Source organism: Pseudophryne corroboree, chromosome 2, assembly GCF_028390025.1.
Source record: "Pseudophryne corroboree isolate aPseCor3 chromosome 2, aPseCor3.hap2, whole genome shotgun sequence".
Classification (NCBI taxonomy): domain Eukaryota; kingdom Metazoa; phylum Chordata; class Amphibia; order Anura; family Myobatrachidae; genus Pseudophryne; species Pseudophryne corroboree.
In genome coordinates this window covers 666094354-666118208 of record NC_086445.1, presented here as the reverse complement: position 1 = coordinate 666118208, position 23855 = coordinate 666094354, and the positions used below count along the sequence as shown (strand labels likewise).

At 44.1% G+C, this 23855-nt stretch overlaps 1 protein-coding gene across 9 annotated transcripts in view; it reads right to left on the bottom strand.

The window, feature by feature from the left end:
• FOXP4 (forkhead box P4) overlaps positions 1–23855 on the bottom strand; it is a 306545-nt gene that overhangs the window by 111803 nt on the left and 170887 nt on the right. For 2 of the 9 annotated variants that reach the window (XM_063955044.1, XM_063955045.1), the window contains 2 exons: positions 5153–5259; positions 4697–4825 (listed from right to left, as the gene is read on the bottom strand). The exons of 1 other annotated variant lie outside the window; for it this stretch is intronic. The gene's annotated coding sequence lies outside the window, so the exon portion shown is untranslated. Of the gene's footprint in view, positions 1–3088; positions 3838–4696; positions 4826–5152; positions 5260–21260; positions 21370–23855 lie in introns of those variants that run through there. 6 more of the 9 variants (XM_063955043.1, XM_063955047.1, XM_063955049.1 and 3 more) reach the window with 6 other exon arrangements.

Below are 23855 nucleotides of genomic sequence, written 5' to 3'. Positions count from 1 at the left end.
AGTCTTCAGCACGGTAACTGATTTATCCAGTCCTACAAGGAAAGCACCTGTACTTATTTAGTATAAAGAAAATGACAAATATTTACATCATGCGTGTGCGGAATTGGATTGTAGTTTTTATGTCACGTCTGTAATGTATAAAATTATAATAAAAGATTAGGAAGTTTACAAATCCTATGGGGCAAATAAAATGAACATTGCAAATGCAGATATGTAAATTAAAAATAAAGTTTTGGTCGTATACTTTAGTCTATTTCTTTCAATAATTACTCCAAAAACACATTTCTTTTTTTATATACTTTACATGTTAGGCAAGAAATATATTTAATTAGTACCAACAAGATCTCAGTAGAACATTTTTAGCAATAGACACTTTTTGTTTGGTACAAATACTACAGATGGTGGGTACTCACTGCCCTCAGGAAAATCAGAGGATATCGAGAAACGGATCAGACAGATTACTTGCCTGGATCAGTACACATTGCTACCGTGAGTACATACTTTCACACAAACTGAATTTAAGAAGAACTGGCGCAGAAAGTGACTTAGTGAATACGTTGTACTCAATTATATATCGCTGGGAATTTTACATGAAGTAAATTTGTAAAAGCACTTGCATTTCTCTTTGTTACACCATACATTATTGTAAGTAATAGGTCTTCTGTATTATTAATGTTACATGTTATAAAGAGTTATTTTCTTATCATTTTCCTTAGAAATATACATTCAATATTTATAAAAAAAATAAGTAAATGGTACAAAAGATAATTGTCAATATCTGTAAAATATAATACAAATTGTCACTGTCAGATGTTACTTATTGTATATCCTGTATAGTTGAACCCCAAAGCAGTTTCATTCCCCCACCCCCAATTTGTTTTAAACAACAAATTTCAAACATCCACTGGAACGAAGGACTTCAATAAACCCCAGAGTTCTCCAACTGGCATCAGAGAGCCCAAAAGTGCTCTCACTACAAAGCACAATACGCACTATTGTTATTTATGGGAACCAGTTCATGTATCCCAATCACATGAATACAACACTGTGAAAGAGAAATAGGAAGACACACATGCAAGTTGCAAATGCAGTCGTAATAAAGTCAATGCTCTCCCACTCGTGTGTTTAGTACAGTACCCAGACGTCTCGTCACTTGCTCGCATATACACACGCACATATGTGTTTGGAAATGTGCACAGACACTTTAAATACCTGCACATACTTTCATGGCAAAGTATATCTATTCAATTTATAATTTTTAAAAAGTGCAAGTGAAAAACTCCTTGCACACTGGCTATATATATATATATATATATATATATATATATATATATATATATATATATATATATATATATATATATATATATATATATATACACACATACACACACACACACACACATACACACATGAATTATTGTGTGCTTTTAACAGTATGTGCATGCGTATATAAACAAAAGGCCTGGAAAAATGTATTTTATGAGACTGTCAAAGAATAAAAAGTCTCTTATACAGACATTTTCCCTTCTTGGATACAGATATTTTCTCTAACTTACACATGTAATCATTAACCTATATCCAAACAGAGGTATGCCTACTAGCCATCCTGACTACAGTACACAAACAAAACTAACACAAGAGGCTTTCTAGATAGAAATAGTCACTTTAGTACAAGACCATAAATGAAGGTTGAGTCAGTAAAGGTCACGCAGAGGTGGCTAGAAAAAAAATGTCCCACTTCAGAAGGATGAGTGACTAATTAAGACTTTTCTTTCCCAGAGGAAGCTAAGAAGTATAATGATTTTGGGGAGGCAGTTTAGCCCTATAAAAAACATGTGCACGTTCAGGGGTACAGTAAGTATCAAAAGATGCCACTCCCAACAGGGGAGAAGTTGTGTCTGCAAACATACAGCACACAAGGAAGAACCACCACAGCCGCACTCAGAGAGGCTTTGAACAGTGGCCTTGTGGGACACAACAAACCCTAAGACACTGAGCAAAATATATGCTAAAAAAATTATAAAATAAAGTGTTTGAAATATATATGCAAATTGTGTTGCCATTTGGACTAATAAGCAAGTATATTTTGGCATTTATATTCCCAACATATCTACATATATTTACATACCAAGCACACACTTAGAAACACCCACACAGATAATGGGAGCAATCATTCCCTGATTACTGTCACCTCGTTAGCGCATGGGGATATGACAGGCAGGTCTCACCAGATTTGCACTAAAGCCGCCATAGTCAGGAGTGCACGGCCCATTCACAACCAAACAATTAGGCTATACATATTTAAAATAGCACTTCGCAGCAATGTGTTCCAAGACTAATTTCTTATTCATATACTAATTGTTTGAACTAAAATCTGTGTCAACCAAACATGGTTTTATAAAATTTTACAGTAAAATCACTGCAAAATGTTTAAGTACTTGGAAAGACCTTTGACAAAGATTCCTTGCTGGCTGTTTCATGAGCAAGTTTAGGCACAAGTCAGATAACATGCAAGTATGTCTGACAACATAAACCACATCAAAACCATTACACAAGTGAAATCTCATTGATTCCTGTTGCCAGACTTGGCCCTGAGCATATATTGTATCTCACTAGTTATATTAACATATCACAGACATGATATGTTGCTATCACCTGACTGGAAAGCAATGTGACCGATTTACATTGTTACCAAGCAAAGTGTTTACACAACTTCTTACACTGCCTGTAAATATATATTGCTTTAGACAAACAGTTACAGACCTTTTGTGTAACTAAGATTATTGTAAGAACGTTTACAGCACTTGCTTCCAGATGCACCGTACATATGTAGTGTGGTGGTGGTGGTGGTGTGTATGGTATAGTATAGTATAGTATGGTGTGGTGTAGTGTGGGGGTAATTATAACTAGTACACTATATATAGTGTATATTATACACATACTTCTATTAACCATACACTCACCAAGGAGCTGATGTTAGCCTATAGTGAGTATTAGGGAGGGGATCAAGGAGAAAATCAAGTTCAATTTATGTATTTAAGTGAATAGAAATTTTCAGAGTCTATTTATACGAGCACAAACTCACCTCTAGATACGTGGAAATGAGCTTCCTGCAAGTGACCTGCCAGTGACAGAATCCATGCAGAAGATATTCAGATCAGCAACAAAACTTCTCGAAAGACTAGAGCAGAACTTTCTGTAGCACCCAGCCGCAGCTTTACCTCCTCCCGACCATGTACAGTGCCCGTGTGTGCGCCAAAGGCTGGATATCCCACAGGAGCAGGTGGAACGCACTTCACTACAGTGCGGGAGGAATACTGGAAAGGTGGGGGGGATAAAAAGAATATTCCCCAGTTATGGGAAGGAAACTTAGGAGGAAGGGAGAGATTGTCCTTGCTGCTTCTTCCGAGGCAGGAGGCAGAGAGTGACTGAATTCAGGAACAGCAGAAAAAAAAGCTCCTTCCTCGCCCCCCCACCGTGACACTACAAAGACAAGAGCAGAGCAGCACCTCTCTCTATCTGCTCTCAGCCCCCTCCCCTCCCAAAACACACACACAAAAAAAACTGCAGACAATTCTCTCCCGGCCCCCTCCTCCCTCTCTGCAAGACACCAGCTCTGAGACTGAAAGGGAAGAAAGCAGGCTAGGGGAGAAGAAAAGATTGGGTCTTCTCTCCAGGCAGGAAATCTGAGCCGCCTCTTCACATCTCAGTGCACACGCGGATTCAGACTGGGCTTATTCACCAAGCAGCCAGCAGCTCGCTCTCTCTGCCGGCTCGGAACACGGGCGATCCTAGCAGCCCGCTTTTCTTCTAGCAGCACTCCTTTCTTGTGTTAGCCAGGGCTCCTGGCCGCCTACTGCTCGGAGATTTGCAAGGGGGAGAAAAAGTTTCAACCTCTACATTTGTTTGGTGTGTTGAGAAATGTTAAAGCCAGCACCCCCCAAAAGAAAGGGGCCAGATCAGTTACTTCTCAGGGAAATCGTTTATATTTTCTTTTTAATCTTTAGGGTTTAATATTGTTCATTTATTATAAGTGCCCTGTCACTTAGCAGCACGATGCTGTTATATAAAAAGACATTTATGGAGACAGCTGTCCCCCATACAGCTTCCACGTGCTGCATTTATTTAATCATGCTTAGGTCTGGAATGCTGCAAGAGGGTACTGATCAAATTCATCTACTCGGGTATATGAGTCTGCTAAGGTACAAGAAAGACTAATTAAACAAAGCCAATTTTTCTAGAAATGTTTTGATCCCACTGCTAATGCTATATATGTACTAAGGTAGTGCCTCAGCATTTGTCTAAATGCAACCACAAATTCAACTTTTCTAACAAGTCCAACAGTGACCCACATAAGGCTCAAAATCTCTCTAATTATACACCTAAAAAAAACCTAAGCTAAAGTATGATAAGACAAAGCAATCAAGTGTAAATGTATTCACTGTTCGGTAGCACTTTTTATGGGGTGGGACAAGTAGTTAAGGGAAACCACAATGGATATTTGATCCACTAAAAAAAATTCTGATGATGCAATAAACAAATGTCAATTCTATCTATCTATCTATCTATCTATCTATCTATCTATCTATCTATCTATCTATCTATCTATCTATATACACAGAGATGGTTGCATGGCTTACTGCAAAGCAAAACTTACATATATTGCATATAAGTACCAAAACAAAGGACTCACCGTGTAGGAGAGGTACAATGATTAAGCAAAAGGTCAAGGGGGTTTCAAAAGTCTTCTTTTAAGTGGTGGAGATCGATGGTACCACACAGAGTCAAGAGCAGCCAAGGGAAGTGGTGTGGTTAGGTGATGCTGAAGAGGAAAGTTGCTTTAGTAAAGTGACGCTCTTCTGTAAAGCAGCAGCTGAACTTACGTGTACAGCCAATGATCAGCCTAACACATGTTCCCTCACACCCCAGAGTTAGAGGGGTATGCAAGCCCTATAGCAAAGTGTCCATAGCAAAATAAATAGAAAGAAACAGTTCTGAGATGCTGTGCCTGGAGCACAGAGATGCAAGAGCAAAAACCTGGAGAAACCAGTCATTGTGCCTTCTCCTTTGTTCACTGTGGGCTTCAATAAAATACCTCACATTTACTTTAATTAGCAAGTAATTTAAATTGCTCCTAAGCCGTGTTTACCGGAAATCCTTACTGGAAACGGATCCCTTCATGTCACTCAGGCAGGCTGAAAACACACTGATATTCCCCTGACACTGCTCACTTTCAAGGTTTAGTCCTGCTGGTGGCTAAAAAACATAAAAACAAAAATATCAAAACATTTTTCTGTCAAACATTAACTGGTAGCTCACTTAATATGCAATAACAAGCAGATGTGTACTAAATGTAGCATTCTACTTTGGACAGACTAAATCCTGTTAGCCCCCTTTCTTGATTCTTAAAATCTAAGAGAACCCCATTTTTTTATGCCCTACAAGCTGCCTGAGTTCTTTGTTCAGCGATCCTTTGCATTTTCTACTTCTAATATGTACTCGGCTGAGGAATTTTTCTCACCAGTTAACCATTGTGCTGTATACAGTTTGTTTCCACTTTTAGGTATACCTGTGACCTGGTGCCCTTATTGGTCAACCCTTGCAAATTGCTTGAAAAAATGCATTGAATGCCTGTACGTTAACATCAGTGCCTGTTCTCAATTGCAAGTGCCTGTGGTTTTGTTATTTCTCTGACTTATGTCCAGGCTGAAACAGAAATGGGGTCTTACTTACCGTAGTCTTTGATATGAATAATCCCTCCAGTAATCTGCTTTTTTTTCCAAGCAGTTTTTATGAATTTACCACACTCTGGTTTACCACGAGTAAGCCACAGTGTAGGGACAAACCCGAACAGCCTGTTTACATCAAGACTTTCTGTGTGACACACAGTCTATCACTTTTTTTCCCGGAGACATATTTTATTAATTAATGCTGAAAGATTTTTCCGTAGATTGCAGTGTCGTGTGCATTTGCTCCTTAGTCAAACATCAGATCAGTGTGTACATAATGTTATATTGCATCACCATCCACAGGTGCAGCTGACAAAGAGAATAGCCTAACTTCCTTCACCCATGTGTTCTCAAGAGTACCAGAAAATCAAACTGAATTTACAATGAGGGGAACAGATTTAAAACTAGATAGATATGCACACATAATTGACAACGGTCTGTGGTTTATTTGCATCTTGGTCACAACTGGTTTGTGCAGTTAAGAACAGACTAATTCGTATCCCAAACCAAATTATTACAATTGCCCATTGTGGCATATCAGTTGTGGCTTTATCAGCCATTATGGGCAAGCCAAAAGTCAGGAGACTCACAACGATTCCTGCTTCTGCACATGCGTAAACGGATTGATTATACTAACAGACAAGCTATATTAATGTACATATTATATTGGTGGTTGTATGTGTATCACAGACACTGCTGGTTGTATGAAAAAGGTATTTTATCAATTTTGTAACATCCGTGTATAGAGTCCTTTGTTTATAACTCTGCAACTCTGAAACGTATCATACACACCAAGCATAACTGGGCGCTGCTTTGTCAAAAAAAACCAAACAATGTAGATTAAAGACATGGCTTCCTCACTAAGGGGAACATTTACTAAGCAGTGATAAGAGCGGAGAAATGAGCCAGTGGAGAAATTGCCCCATCAGCCAATCGGCAGCTCTGTATCATTTTATAGTATGCAAATTATAGATGTTACTTCAGTGCTGATTGGTTGCCTTGGGCAACTTCTCCACTGGCTCACTTCTCCGCTCTTATAACTGCTTAGTAAATGTCCACTTTATGGCCTTATTTCGAGGTGGACGCAGAAACTCCCATAGCTTCATGTATTGGTGGTCACCCATCTGCAAATACCGCTACAAAGTCCTTCCCTTATGCTCATCTGTGCATCTGAATGCACAATGGGGGTAATTCCAAGTTGATCGCAGCAGGAATTTTGTTAGCAGTTGGGCAAAACCATGTGCACTGCAGGGGAGACAGATATAACATGTGCAGAGAGCGTTAGATTTGGGTGGGTTATTTTATTTCTGTGCAGGGTAAATACTGGCTGCTTTATTTTTACACTACAAATTAGATTGCAGATTGAACACACCACACCCAAATCTAACTCTCTCTGCACATGTTAAATCTGCCTCCCCTGCAGTGCACATGGTTTTGCCCAACTGCTAACAAAATTCCTGCTGCGATCAACTTGGAATTACCCCCAATGACCGAGACACCCACTTTCAGTATCCATGCACGCAGTAATATTGATTGATACATCCTGAGACACTACTACCATCAGTCGCACCATCTCACCATGTCTATGTCAGGTGCAGTTTCTTTTACCGTGTATGGTGTCCTATGTGAGCGGTTGAGCGACTGTGTATGTAACTACTATTCTGTAACACGCATGCAACACACCTATAAGATGGACTACCTTCTAAGCAACCTTCCTGTCACCACCCAGGAACACCCACTCAATACATTTCTCCCTGCATGCGCCTGGAATTTGAACTGCAACTCTGCAGTTACATAAGCGGGACAGTAGCAAACGATCGCTCGACTAAGTCTGATTCCAGCAGTGCGCCCACCTCAGGCCCTTACTGTTATATTGCACTGGGCTGACTTCTTCCATCGGCAGTGCGCCCACCTCAGGCCCTAAAGGTGCCTATACACTAGGGCAACGTTATCCAGGCTTGATGACGCATATGCTTTCCCTTGAACTCCCCAGCAGCTTCCCGGGAGTCCTTCACGTACGATATATTACTTGCAACTTATCAAGCGGCGACAAATCACATGCGATATGTCTTACAGCACACACAGTATACAGTACATGCGATTTATCTTATGAGCCGAACTACAGGGTACTAGGGGGGCTGGCCTATATCGGAGGTAGTAAAAACACTCCGATGTACACTGTTTCGCCTGCGATTCCGATAAATCCTTGTGGCAGCCATGACAATCTCCGGTTCTGATCCGATGCGCACGGGACATCGGATCGGAATCCGAGGTAAAAAGCAAATTATTTGCCACTTTTGGAAAAGGCCCAAATCGCTCTAGTGAATGGGCACCTTTACTGTTATATTTCACTGGGCTGACTTCTTCCACTAAGTCTGATATCGGCAGTATGCTCACCTCAGACCCTTACTGTTATATTGTCCCTTACTGTTATATTGCAATGGGCCAAGGCCGGACTGCCCACCTGGGACAATGGTCTGGTGGGCCTGTCCGGTGCCACAGAGACTCACGCAGCGTAGCTTCCAGCTCTCTGGTCTGGCCACAACCCCCCCCCCCCCCCCCCTCCCCATCCGCAGAAAAGTAGCCCCTGACTGTCCCTGACTTTTCCCCTGTGTCCCAGGCGCTGATTCACTAAGGATCACTTAAAGTGGGCATGGCCTCACCAGAATGGGTATGGCCTTGCGGCACTGGCCCCTGGTTCGGCATTTTGGGGTAATACCCAGCACTCCCGGTGCAGATAGGCAGCCCCCTGCTCACCTCCTAGCGCTAAAGAGAAGGCCGTGTGCATTCGCACAGCATCTATTCAGAGATCACTCGCTGCTTTGCAGAGCAGAGTAGCTCACTGGCGTTTCTATAATGTGTGCAATGTGTGCGGTGCACACGGGCCCCTGGGTCTATGGGGGGCCAATACCACACACACTGCACCATTTTAATACTCACCATTCAGGAGTCCAGCGTTGGGCACTGCTGTTGCGGCGGAAATCGCCACCAACATGGCCACCGCGCATGTGCAGCAGCCAAATTGGTCTCCGGATCATGGCGGGCGCCAAGTTTCCGGAGGCCTGCGCATGCACAGTAGACTCTGGCACAATGCTGGAGGCTACAACGCCGTTCAGAGGAGGGGGCCCTCCCGGAGGTGCACACAGGCAGGATCAGATCCTCCCCAAAGGTGCACACAGGCAGGATCAGATCCTCCCCAATGGGACACAGCTACCCACGGGCGGGACAGTATCCGAATAGCAGGACTGTCCCGCTGGATTCGTAACAGTAGGGAGGTATGGACAGTGCAGCGTCTGGTACTCAGGGGGAACTGGAGCTGCCCTATGACAGACAGATGAGAATGTAGGTTCCTCTGCATTTCAGACAGTCGTCCCCCCCCCCCCCCCCCCCCGGGAAAATGTATGTGTGTGTGTCAGTGTGCCACTGGTCTCTGTACAAAGTGTGTATGCGTGTCAGTGTCCCCAGTCTCTGTACAATGTGTGTGTGTCAGTGTGCCCCTGGTCCCTGTGTAACGTGTGTGTGTGTTTGTCAGTGTGCCTCTGGTCCCTGTATTAGGTGTGTCAGTGTGCCCCTGAATAATGTGTGTGTGCGTGTGTCTCACTGTGCCCCTAGTCTCTGTACAATGTGTGTGTCAGTGTGCCTCTGGTCCCTGTATAATGTGTGTGTGTCAGTGTGCCTCTGGTCCCTGTATAATGTGTGTGTGTCAGTGTGCCCCTGGTCCCTGTATAATGTGTGTGTGTGTTTTTGTGTGTGTGTCAGTGTGCCCCTGGTCTCTGTACAATGTGTGTGCCAGTGTGCCCATGGTCCCTGCACAATATGTGTGTGCCAGTGTGCCCATGGTCCCTGTACAATGTGTGTGTGTGTGTGCCCATATACAATCTGTGTGTCAGTGTGCTCCTGGTTCATGTGTGTGTCAATGTGCTCATATAAAATCTGTTTTTGTGTAAGTGTTCACGTGGTCTGTGTGTCAGTGTGCCCCCTATACAAGCTATGTAACGTGTATTAGTGGCTCTATTGTGTTGTAATGTGTATAAGTGTCTTTTCTGTTGTGTAATGTGTGTAAGCAGCTCTACTGTGTGTAACTTGTACAAGCGTCTCTTCTGTGGCGTAATATATATAAGTAGCTCTTCTGTGGTGTAAGGTGTATAAGCGACTCTTCTGTGGTATAAGGTGTATAAGCGTCTCTTCTGTGGTAGAACGTGTATAAGCAACTGCTCTATGGTATGACGTGTATAAGCGTCTCTTCTGTGGTGTAACGTGTATAAGCGTCTCTTTGTGGTATACCGTGTATAAGTGTCTCTTTTGTGGTATACCGTGTATAAGCGTCTCTTCTGTGGCGTAACGTGTATAAGTGGCTCTTCTGTGGTGTAAAGTGTATAACGATAACGAGGAAAGCTTTCAAATGGAGCCACATCTGGTAGCTTACACCGGAGTGAGAGGCTCCCCAAAAGTGGAATACAAATAATTATTATTGGCCCCTGCACTTCCAATTCATTGTCATGCTGTTAGCATTGCTTGTCATAAGAAGTGTCAGCACTAGACAGGTTGGGTGCAAATTGCATTTCCTTTAATACATTTGCTACTCTGCTGTTGTTTGATCAGCCTGCTTCAAGTATAGAAATGTACACTTCCATCCAACCATACCAATGAAATCAAGATCTATGTTGTTAATTTCATATGATCTTAAACTCTCTATTACATGTCAGTGCATTTTGATTTAAATTTGTTAAACCAGTTTTAACAGATTGCACTATGTCTGTGCATTCTGCATTTTTAAATGATTTCCAACTGATGACATGATATATGATGATAATTAGTGCATTCTGTGCCTGACCTGCTTATCGGTGAACCTCTTATAAATGCAATGATAACAGTCATGTGTAGGGTGAGTATATCTCAAGGTGACATCCAATGGGAAAGCTAGCAACCCCTGGGGCCGGATGTAAAATATGTTCTAGAAACCCCCATAATCTTTTAACCAGTGATCCTTTCATAATTGCTGTATGTATAATTACAAATATAAATAAAAAGCTAATAAAATGAAACTCATCCTATTTACCTACATAATGCTAAAGCTGTTACTTTCAATCCTTTTAACACTCAGTGGACGCAGTTGACTCAGACTTTCAGAGGATCTTCAGTTTCCCTTGTTATTAGCACATGACTGCTACAGGTTGAGTATCCCATATCCAAATATTCCGAAATACGGAATTTTTTGAGTGAGATAGTTAAACATTTGTTTTCTGATGGCTCAATTTACATAAACTTTGTTTAATACAAAAAGTTATAAAAAATATTGTATATTATTATAAAAAGTTATATAAAAATATTGACCTTCAGGCTGTGTGTATAAGGTGTATATGAAACATATGAATTGTGTGAATGTAGACACACTTTGTTTAATGCACAACGTTATTAAAAATATTGGCTAAAATGACCTTCAGGCTGTGTGTATAAGGTGTATATGATACATAGATTCATTCTGTGCTTAGACTTGGGTCCCATCGCCATGATATCTCATTATGGTATGCAATTATTCCAAAATACGGAAAAATAAGATTTTACTTACCGATAAATCTATTTCTCATAGTCCGTAGTGGATGCTGGGGACTCCGTCAGGACCATGGGGAATAGCGGCTCCGCAGGAGACAGGGCACAAAAGCAAGCTTTTAGGATCACATGGTGTGTACTGGCTCCTCCCCCTATGACCCTCCTCCAAGCCTCAGTTAGGTACTGTGCCCGGACGAGCGTACACAATAAGGAAGGATCTTGAATCCCGGGTAAGACTCATACCAGCCACACCAATCACACCGTACAACTTGTGATTTGAACCCAGTTAACAGTATGATAACAATGAAGTAGCCTCTAAAAAAGATGGCTCACAACAATAATAACCCGATTTTTTTGTAACAATAACTATGTACAAGTAATGCAGACAATCCGCACTTGGGATGGGCGCCCAGCATCCACTACGGACTATGAGAAATAGATTTATCGGTAAGTAAAATCTTATTTTCTCTAACGTCCTAGTGGATGCTGGGGACTCCGTCAGGACCATGGGGATTATACCAAAGCTCCCAAACGGGCGGGAGAGTGCGGATGACTCTGCAGCACCGAATGAGAGAACTCCAGGTCCTCCTCAGCCAGGGTATCAAATTTGTAGAATTTAGCAAACGTGTTTGCCCCTGACCAAGTAGCTGCTCGGCAAAGTTGTAAAGCCGAGACCCCTCGGGCAGCCGCCCAAGATGAGCCCACCTTCCTTATGGAATGGGCATTTACAGATTTTGGCTGTGGCAGGCCTGCCACAGAATGTGCAAGCTGAATTGTACTACAAATCCAACGAGCAATAGTCTGCTTAGAAGCAGGAGCACCCAGCTTTTTGGGTGCCTACAATATAAACAGCAAGTCAGACTTTCTGACTCCAGCCGTCCTGGAATTATATATATATATATATATATATATTTTCAGGGCCCTGACAACGTCTAGCAAACTTGGAGTCCTCCAAGTCCCTAGTAGCCGCAGGCACCACAATAGGTTGTTTCAGGTGAAACGCTGACACCACCTTAGGAAGAAACTGGGGACGAGTCCGCAGTTCTGCCCTGTCCGAATGGAAAATCAAATATGGGCTTTTGTAAGACAAAGCCGCCAATTTTGACAATCGCCTGGCCGAGGCCAGGGCCAACAGCATGGTCACTTTCCATGTGAGATATTTCAAATCCACAGATTTGAGTGGTTCAAACCAATATGATTTGAGGAATCCCAACACTACGTTGAGATCCCACGGTGCCACTGGAGGCACACAAGGGCTGTATATGCAATACTCCCTTGACAAACGTCTGGACTTCAGGAACTGAAGCCAATTCTTTCTGGAAGAAAATCTATAGGGCCGAAACTTGAACCTTAATGGACCCCAATTTGAGGCTCATAGACACTCCTGTTTGCAGGAAGTGCAGAAATCGACCTAGTTGAAATTTTTTCGTGGGGCCCTCCTGGCCTCACCCACGCAACATATTTTTACCACATGTGGTGATAACGTTGTGCGGTCACCTCCTTCCTGGCTTTGACCAGGGTAGGTATGACCTCTTCCGGAATGCCTTTTCCCTTAGGATCCGGCGTTCAAACCGCCATGCCGTCAAACGCAGTCGCGGTAAGTCTTGGAACAGACAAGGTCCCTGCTGGAGCAGGTCCTTTCTTAAAGGCCGATGCCACGGTTCCTCTTGGAACAGACATGGTACTTGCTGAAAGCAAATCCCTTCTTAGCTCCCGAGGCCATTAGTCCTCTGTGAGCATCTCTTGAAGTTCCGGTTACCAAGTCCCTCTTGGCCAATCCGGAGCCACGAGTATAGTTCTTACTCCTCTATGTCTTATAATTCTCAATACCTTGGTTATGAGAAGCAGAGAAGGGAACACATACACCGACTGTTACACCCACGGTGTTACCAGGACGTCCACAGCTATCGCCTGAAGGTCTCGTGACCTGGCGCAATACCTGTCCCATTTTTTTGTTCGGGCGGGACGCCATCATGTCCACCTTTGGTCTTTCCCAACGGTTCACAATCATGCGGAAAACTTCCCGATGAAGTTCCCACTCTCCCGGGTGGAGGTCGTGCCTGCTGAGGAAGTCTGCTTCCCAGTCGTCCACTCCCGGAATGAACACTGCTGACAGTGCTATCACATGATTTTCCGCCTAGCGAAAAATCCTTGCAGTTTTGCCACTGCCCTCCTGCTTCTTGTGTCGCTCTTTCTGTTTACGTGGGCGACTGCCGTGATGTTATCCCACTGGATCAATACCGGCTGACCTTGAAGCAGAGGTCTTGCTAAGCTTAGAGCATTATAAATTTGCTCTTAGCTCCAGTATATTTATGTGGAGAGAATTCTCCAGACTTGATCACACTCCTTGTGTGACTGCTCCCCAGCCTCTCAGGCTGGCCTCCGTGGTCACGAGCATCCAATCCTGAATGCCGAATCTGCGGCCCTCTAGAAGATGAGCACTCTGTAATCACCACAGGAGAGACACCCTTGTCCTTGGATATAGGGTTATCCGCTGATGCATCTAAAGATGCGATCCGGACCATTTGTCCAGCAGATCCCACTGAAGAGTTCTTGCGTGAAATCTGCCGAATGGAAGCGCTTCGTAATAAGCCACCATTTTTACCAGGACTCTTGTGCAATGATGCACTGACACTTTTCCTGGTTTTAGGAGGATCCCGATTAGCTCGGATAACTCCCTGGCTTTCTCCTCTGGGAGAAACACCTTTTCCTGGACTGTGTCCAGAATCATCCCTAGGACCAGCAGACGTGTCGTCGGAACAACTGCGGTTTTGGAATATTTAGAATCCACCCGTGCTGTCGTAGAACTACTTGAGATAGTGCTACTCCGACCTCCAACTGTTCTCTGGACCTTGTTCTTATCAGGAGGTCGTCCATTTTCTTTGAAGACGAATCCTCCTTTCGGTCATTACCTTGGTAAGGACCCGGGGTGCCTTGGACAATCCAACGGCATCGTCTTGAAACTGATAGTGACAGTTCTGTACCACGAACCTGAGGTACCCTTGGTGAGAAAAGGCAAATTTTGGGACATGGAGGTAAGCATCCCTGATGTCCCGGGACACCATATAGTCCCCTTGTTCTTTGCTATCACTGCTCTGAGTGACTCCATCTGGATTTGAACCCTTGTAAGTGTTCAAATTTTTCAGATTTAGAATAGGTCTCACCTAGCCTTCAGTACCACCATATAGTGTGGAGTAATACCCCTTTCCTTGTTGTCGGAGGGGTAAATTTATTATCACCTGCTGGGAATACAGCTTGTGAATTGTTTTCAATACTGCCTCCCTGTCGGAGGGAGACATTGGTACAGCAGACTACAGGAACCTGCGAGGGGGGAAACCTCTCGACATTCCAATCTGTACCCCTTGGATACTACTTGTAGGATCCAGGGGTCCTGTACGGTCCCAGCGTCATGCTGAGAACTTGGTAGAAGCGGTGGAGGGCTTCTGTTCCTGGGAATGGGCTGCCTGCTGCAGTCTTCTTCCCTTTCCTCTATCCCTGGGCAGATATGACTCTTATAGGGACGAAAGGACTGCGGCTGAAAAGACGGTGTCTTTTTCTGCAGAGATGTGACTTAGGGTAAAAAACGGTGGATTTTCCAGCAGTTGCCCTGGCCACCAGGTCCCATGGACCGACCCCAAATAACTCCTCCCCTTTATACGGCAATACATCTTTGTGCCGTTTGGAATCTGCATCACCTGACCACTGTCGTGTCCATAAACATCTTCTTGCAGATATGGACATCGCATTTACTCTTGATGCCAGAGTGCAAATATCCCTCTGCGCATCTCGCATATATAGAAATGCATCCTTTAAATGCTCTATAGTCAATAAAATACTGTCCCTGTCAAAGGTATCAATATTTTTAGTCAGGGAATCCGACCAAGCCACCTCAGCTCTGCACATCCAGGCTGAGGCGATCGCTGGTCGCAGTATAACACCAGCATGTGTGTGTATACTTTTTAGGATATTTTTCAGCCTCCTATCAGCTGGCTCCTTAAGTACGGCCCTATCCGTAGATGGTACCGCCACTTGTTCTGATAAGCGTGTGAGCGCCTTATCCACCCTGAGGGGTGTTTCCCACCGCGCCTTAACTTCTGGCGGGAAAGGGTATACCGCCAATAATTTTCTATCGGGGGAAACCCACGCATCATCACACACTTCATTTAATTTATCTGATTCAGGAAAAACTACAGGTAGTTTTTTCACCTCACACATAATACCCTTTTTTGTGGTACTTGGAGTATCAGAAATATGTAACACCTCCTTCATTGCCCTTAACGTGTGGCCCTAAAAGAAAATACGTTTGTTTCTTCACCGTCGACACTGAAATCAGTGTCCGTGTCTGGGTCTGTGTCGACCGACTGAGGTAAATGGGCATTTTACAGCCCCTGACGGTGTTTGAGACGCCTGGACAGATACTAATTTGTTCGCCGGCCCTCTCATGTCGTCAACCGGCTTGCAGCGTGTTGACATTGTCACGTAATTTCCATAAATAAGCCATCCATTCCGGTGTCGACTCCCTAGAGAGTGACATCACCATTACAGGCAATTTGCTCCGCCTCCTCACCAATATTTTCCTCATACATGTCGACACACACGTACCGACATACAGCACACACATAGGGAATGCTCTGATAGAGGACAGGACCCACTAGCCCTTTGGGGAGACAGAGGGAGAGTTTGCCAGCACACACCAAAACGCTATAATTATCCAGGGACAACCTTTATATAAGTGTTCCTCCCTTATAGCATTTTAATATATATACATATCGCCAAATCAGTGCCCCCCCTCTCTGTTTTAACCCTGTTTCTGTAGTGCAGTGCAGGGGAGAGCATGGGAGCCTTCCCACCAGCCTTTCTGTGAGGGAAAATGGCGCTGTGTGCTGAGGAGAATAGGCCCCGTCCCCTTTTCGGCGGGCTTCTTCTCCGGAGTTTTAGATATCTGGCAGGGGTTAAATACATCCATATAGCCTCAAGGGCTATATGTGATGTATTTTTCGCCATACAGGTATTATACATTGCTGCCCAGGGCGCCCCCCCCCAGCGCCCTGCACCCTCCGTGACCGCTGTGTGAAGTGTGCTGACAACAATGGCGCACAGCTGCAGTGCTGTGCGCTACCTGATGAAGACTGAGAGTCTTCTGCCGCCTGGTTCCGGACCTCTTCATCTTCAGCGTCTGCAAGGGGGGTCGGCGGCGCGGCTCCGGGACGAACCCCAGGGCGAGCCCTGTGTTCCGACTCCCTCTGGAGCTATGTCCAGTAGCCTAAGAATCCAATCCATCCTGCACGCAGGTGAGTTGAAAATCTCTCCCCTAAGTCCCTCGATGCAGTGAGCCTGTTGCCAGCAGGACTCACTGAAAATAAAGAACCTAAAAACTTTTTCTAAGTAACTCTTTAAGAGAGCCACCTAGATTGCACCCTTCTCGGCCGGGCACAAAAACCTAACTGAGGCTTGGAGGAGGGTCATAGGGGGAGGAGCCAGTACACACCATGTGATCCTAAAAGCTTGCTTTTGTGCCCTGTCTCCTGCGGAGCCGCTATTCCCCATGGTCCTGACGGAGTCCCCAGCATCCACTAGGACGTTAGAGAAAATAAGATTTGCAAAATACTTCTGGTCCCAAGCATTTTGGATAAGGGATACTCAACCTATACTTACGAGGATATAGCCTTTAACCAGAATAGAATAGGGAATACAATATAATTCAGGTTGAACTCGATGGACCACTGGTCTTTTTTCAACCTTACCAACTATGTTACTATGTTACTGTAGGTATAGCATTTTCAGTGGCTTACCTTTCTCAGTAAATTACCCAGTAATTTTTGCTTTATTTTTCACAGATATTAAGGCCCCCATATATCAGAGATATATTGGGGCAATGTCCCGATCCCCAACAGTCGGTCAGGAAATCGGAAATATTAAATACAATTGGTCAGGATCGACAAATCAGGCCAGGTTAGGGAATAGATGCATGGAGACGAGAGGTGAGGTTGTCAGCATCACACCTAGTAATACTGCACAGAAAAAGCCAAAAGAAGCATGCCTCACTGTGGGGGTGCGTACCTTGAGCACCGATGGACCCTTTGGATGTGTCGTGTGACAAGGAAGTAGGCTACACCGCCAGAGCTCAGCAGCAGCATCAGGGGGAGGAAAAGAAGACACAATGCTGCAGGTAGGAGAATTAGTGAACACTGAAACTTAGGGCCTAAATCAGATCTGATCGCTGGGCTGTGTTTTTTGCTGCCCTGCGATCAGATAGCCGCCGCCTACAGGGGGAGGGGAAAAGCACTGTGCAAGTGTGTGATTGCTTCTGTTGCAGAGCTGCACAAAAATCAGTTTGTGCTGTCTCTGCGCAGCCCAGGACTTACTTATCCAGTGCGATTGAATCCTGCTGATCAGGGCCGGAGCTGATGTCAGGCACCCTCCCTGAAAACGCCTGAGCCCACCTGCGTTTTTCTGGACACTCCTGGAAAACAGTCAGTTGCCACCCACAAACTGCCTCTTCCTGTCAATCTCCTTGCGAATGCCCATGCATTCAGATTTTTCACACCATCCCATTGCTAGGCACTGATGCCTGTTGCTGTTGTGCGACGCGCCGGCGGAGTGCGGCTCTGACGCATGCACAGTTCAGATCTGATCTCTCGCTGTGCGAAAACGCACAGCAGCGATCAGATCTGAATTACCCCCTTAGTGTAGTGAGGGGAGAGTTACGCTGAGTAGGCTGTGAGGATTAGGTGTGGTTCTTCCTGTGCACTGTCAAAGTTTATTGATAAAGGCAACTAATGCCTGATAAAAATTGCAAATAAAAACACTGACTGTCCAATGGAATAAGTGCAAAGGCTACACTGGGGTCCTTAATCCTGCATCTTCCATCGAACCAGCAGGGAGCCCTCTGCAATTCCATACCTTTGTTCACTGAAGTTCTCCCTGCCACCTTCATTGTATTATCGCTTCCTCAGGACTTTTTGTAGTTTCTGCCCCAGTCTTCAATGGAGCAGTGATTGCCAGCATGTGCTTCTTCTCTGGCCTTCATCTGGTGCCTCTTCTTTCCTGGACAGCTTATAAGTTATGATATCTTCAGCCTTAGAGCCTCTCGTCTGGTCTGTGGAGATCATCTATTGTCCGTGTCTTTGCCAAACTGCCCACAACCACCTCATGCTGACCTATAATAGTCAGCACGAGTGGGCAGGGATTGCCAGAATTGCCTTGACAGTGGTATATTTTTCAAATAATACCATGCTGATTGACTAGGTTTCAAACCTCTCAGATTTGGACCCTTACTGCAGCAACGGTATGCTTCACAACCACCCGATCATGCCACTCTGTTAAAGCCAGATACATTGCTAAGAATTCCATATCATATACTGCTTTGTTTGGGTGAAGATTGTTTCTTTGAAAAGTTGGGACAGAAATGTAGTCTTTTTTTTAACACTGTGTCTCTGGGAGAATAGTAGTCAATAGTTGTTTTTGAGGTACCTGTAGATGTAAGCTGTGTGCGGAGGGGCAGAAGTTATGTCTTTCACTTTGTAATATAGTGTTAGTTATGCAGGGAGTGCCTCTACAGCCATTATTCTGCATAATTGCAGTGAGTAAAGAGTAAGACAGACTTCTGCATCCTCCCAGAGGCCTGTGGTAATTTGAATACAGACCACCTTACAAGTTGTTAGAAGTCTGGCTGTGATGACACAAGGGCTCTGATGCATAGATCCATTGGTTGTTCGACAATGCCATCGTGGATACATGGCTCAATGTCAAGAATGAATGCGCATATACTGCTGTACAGGACTCTCAGACAACTTAAAAAAGGTACAGGCATATACCTTGCTCAACTTAGCTGGAGTTGAGGCTAGGATCACTAGGATCCAGAAACACTAATAAAAATTTTTATGATGTATGCTTACTAGTCAAAAATGTAATAATGGACGGACACACTTTTAATAATGCTATATGGAGCTCATTTTGCATGCTCGTGCAGGTCCAAGGCTAAAGATGATGACAGACAACCTTACACAGAAGTTCACACTGTGGACGTTCTCCCAGAAAACACTCCAGCCACCAGCCGACACTGCAAAAGTACTGACCTAAGGACTGAAAAGGGTGAAATATTTATCACAATACATATGGACAAAATGCTATCAAAATAAAAATTGACCCTGGCACCAAGTGTAACGTAATGTCACGTAAAAACACCTATTGACTGCTCTCATACTGTGAATCTAATTGTTTACGGTGGCCAGATAATCAAGGCCATGGGTATGGCCATGCTACAATCCACAAATTTCCAGATGCAGTTTCATATAGTGGAGAGTAATGTCAAACCATTCCTAGGTTTGCTGGATGGCATAAAACTGGGGTTAATAACTTAAAGGCTGTTGTGCATTTCATTCAACAAGATGTTCCAGAGCTAAAAGACTTTGGTGATCTGTTGTGGGTGTCAGCTATGGTTCTTGCACTGAAAAAAGACGCTTTATCTGCAATGACCTCTGAACAACGCTCTGATGCCACAGCATTCCCTCAGAACTGTGGAACAAGTGAGTGCTGATATGCCTATTGTTAAGATACAATATTTATCACTCTGGATGCTAAATGCGGATTCTGGCAGATCACATTAGTTAGAATCATTCATGCTCACCACATTCATGAATACCTGTGGACAGGTGTACCTTCCTCTGAATGCCCTATGGCAAATGTACTGGTAGTGAAGTATTCCACTATGCATGGAGTATCTCTGTGAGGGATACGCTTGTGATATCTTTGTGGATGACATCCTCATTTTGGGGGTTGCACCATGGAAGAACATGGCATTCGGCTCTGATGGTCCTCCAAACAATCTGTGAAATCAATATGCAGTTAAACCCCGCAAGTGTGATTTCAAAGTCATTAAGGTCTTGTATGTTGGTCATCTCCTAACTTCAGACGGTGTTAATCCAGATCCTGGAAAGACACACGCTATACACCCAATGCTTAGCCCCACAGATAAATTACGTCTGCAGTGCTTTTTGGATACTGACAACTACCTTTTCGAAATTTATGCCATACAACAGTGGGGTCAGAGGCCCATTCCCCCAGCCTTTGTTGAATGGTGTTGGTTGGACTGCCATGTTGCTGCTATTTTTTAATCTCAAGGCCATGCTCGCTTCCAGCCCGGTGCTGCAATTTTTTGATGTGCTTATTCCTGTTGTGATTTTTACCATGCCTCCCAGCATGTACCTGGTGCTGCCTGCCTGCAGAGTAACAAACCCATTGCTTTTGCTTCCAGGTCCCTTACTGAAACAGTTGCACTATGCTGTTTTCTTGGTTATGCTTGTCACAATTTTCACCAGTTCATTTTTGGGCATCCACCACTGGTTGTGACGGACCACCAACCCCTGAATACATATGTAGCAAGGACCTCCATGGCATTAATGCCTCACCTCCTGGATGCTGATCTGGATGTCATTGAGTTTGGTGAACTCTCCTTCAGGCATATGAAGGAGCTCTGAGTTATGACACTCAGGGATGACCTCTGCCCATGGTTGTCTGGTAGTGTCTTGCATAGCTTGCTTCTTCCTCCATGACCTCAAATTTTTACACGGCTTCCACGATTAATTAACCCTCTTGGATGGCCTCCTGTGTGGTCATCATTTTGTGACACCTTATGCCCTCCAAGATTTCTATGCTCGGTAGGCCTACCAAGGGAATCCCGGGCATGAAACCACCATATGGTAGGCTAAGGATGGCTCTCTACGGCTGCTGAAATTGAACAGGTCATCTCCCCCTGCAATGTCTGATGAGCCGAGCATGCCAAGGAAACACTCACTCTCCATGAGGTTTCTGACCTCCATTATCCATTGTTGCTGCTGATATCTTTGAATGGAGGTGACAAGAGCATTTTCTGTTAGTTGATTTATATTCCTGTTGCTTCGAGAGAGATTATCTTCCAAAACTGATGAGTACAACAGTCATCGACAAAATGAAAAGACAATTTTATGAGCTACTTACTGACAGGTCCATGCAGTTTATGAATGGTGCCTTCCAGACTTTCACCAGTGAGCGGGACATCTTACATGTCACCAACAGTCCTCGCTGTCCACAGTCTAAGGTACTAGAAGAAAGGGCAGTACGTTCTGAGAAGCACCTGTTAAACAAATGTTATAGAAATGGTTCTGATGTCTTTATGGCACTCCTTAATTTGAGAAATACTCAGAGATATAGATTTGCTTCTCCTCCATCAACCAGCATAACAGTGTACCATATTACTGCAGTCAATGTGTGGGTTGTTAAGTTTGTTTAACTTACAGGAAGAAAAAGCAATACCTTAAATACAGAAATGTTCAGGCCGCTGCGACCGCTAAGCGTGTGTGTGTAAACCCCTATGAAATGCGTACACGTTGCGTAAGCACGCCATCACGCTGTAAGCACAAAGTATCTACACGTGCGGCGGAATACACTTTATAACAGGAAAGGATTGCGACACCAATTGTATATGTAATGTTGTGGTCCAACGCAGCAACAAATGTTTACTTAAAAGGGGGTACAACAGAGATACAATAACACAAGAGAAGAAGCTACAACCAATGGATACATACGATTGTTCGCCTGCGCCAACCGGTCCTGGTCCTCAGTCAATCTGGAAAGATGACCTTCAGAGAATGTGTGTGACCGGCCAGGTGGCTTGGCTTTTATACAATAGTCCAAAGCATGAAACAAAGGAAACTGTAATCTCTTCACCCATAGGTCAAAGGACTGGTCATTTACAGTACAGGAGGGGTCATAGGTCGGTTTGAATAGGTGGGCGATGCCTGGTCCAGGTACACTTGCAGATGTTTTCCACTGGGTTCCCGCCGAATATCAAGAGTACAGTAAATACAGTGTAATATTAATATTGTACTCCTGCGCATATCTATGCGCATGAGCGTGCTACTTTCTGCAAACTGCAATCGGAATATTGCCCTTTAAATACTGTACAGCTGGGTACCAAACACCACCTCCTAACCTAATTCTGTCCCCTCATATCCTGTAAAGTTGAATCCCTCTGTTGTTATACCTCTGAAGCAAATGTAACTTGCTGGTGTGGTGCGTGTAGGCTATGTGTAAATTATGCACTATGTGAATTAAATATCAGATATGTCTTTATGGTTTTTCCATGCGAATGCGTATGCTACCGTATTTACTCATACCACGCGCTAATACGCAGGGCTTCGTGAGCCAATATACGTAACGTGCGAGTATGCGCACGCACAGCAGAACAGGCACACGCACGGAGGCCTCTCTGTGTGGTGGTTGCACGTGGTGTGTGTGGGTCTAATATTTTCTACTTCGACAGTCCACCCTTTGGCAGTAAACAACTGCCAAACATAACTAATAAAACTGAAAATATTACATATACATTATATACAAAGTTCGGGTGACTAGGGGAGATTCGTAGGTGGGAAATGTATAGCCTAGTGGGATATGAAAAAGCATGTATGTATGGATTAATGTCTGAGGGGCATGTATCATCGTGCCGTATATGTTCTATTTAAGCTTCGAGGTACTGCGAAGTATACATTAAATCCTTCTCATCCCGTATTACGGGTCTGTACATGGGCAAACAAATGCTACCGAGCTCTTTCTAGGCAAAGGTCATTAGCCCTCACCTTTCCGGCTTCTTATAGCAACAAATGGGGAGCACATTTATCTGATACATGTGGGGGAGTCGTATGTGTATGCTATTATGTGTGGATAACATTTATCGACTATGTGTGCCATTAACTGAAGATTGCAGAGATGAGGGTTAGACACATAAAGATACATTTACACAAATTTGGGTATGTTGAAGTCTTTTCCGGCTGTATGTTTCTGGAAAGAGGGGAACACAGAAAAAATGGTGAAAGAAACAGGCCATGAAATTCATTTACAATCCTTATCATAACTCTGTTTCTACGGATGGGTCATAAATCAAATCTGCCGCTGTTACAACACCCTCGCTCCTTAGACTCATCAAATTTGTCCTGTGTTTGCGCCTCGTCAACATTTGAACACATCTGAATATCAGACCAATAATTATGACGACACCTAGGATACAGAGGAGAAACTTTCCCACACTCGCAATTACATTTTGCGCCCACTCTCCTAACCCAGAGAACCATTTGAGTGGGTTCAACCATGAGGCCCAGCTGGTCAATTCATTACCCACAGCCGTCAAGGTAAGGTTGTGCTTCCATCTGAACTCCCACTTCAACTGCAAGATCTTGTCCATCTTTTGATCGATGATCTCCGTTGGGTCTTCGGTGCTGTTCGTAATATACGTACAGCACTTCACACCATATTGAGTTGCCAGAGTAACACAGTACCCACCTGTCACAGCCGTGACGTAATTCAAGACCATCCTGTGCTGGACCAGCTCCATCTTGTAGGCCTGTAACTCCCTACCTGTATACCTGAAGGTGTCATCATACATCTCAGTGATATTGTCTATCAAGTTCGCCAGCGCATGGATGTACCTATAATTTATAATTCCTCTGGCAGTACAGGTGATATCTAATGCGAGAATTTGAATCCCGGTGGATTCATGGATCAAATCAGAGGCTGTGTGCTCTGTCCTATCTATGAGGT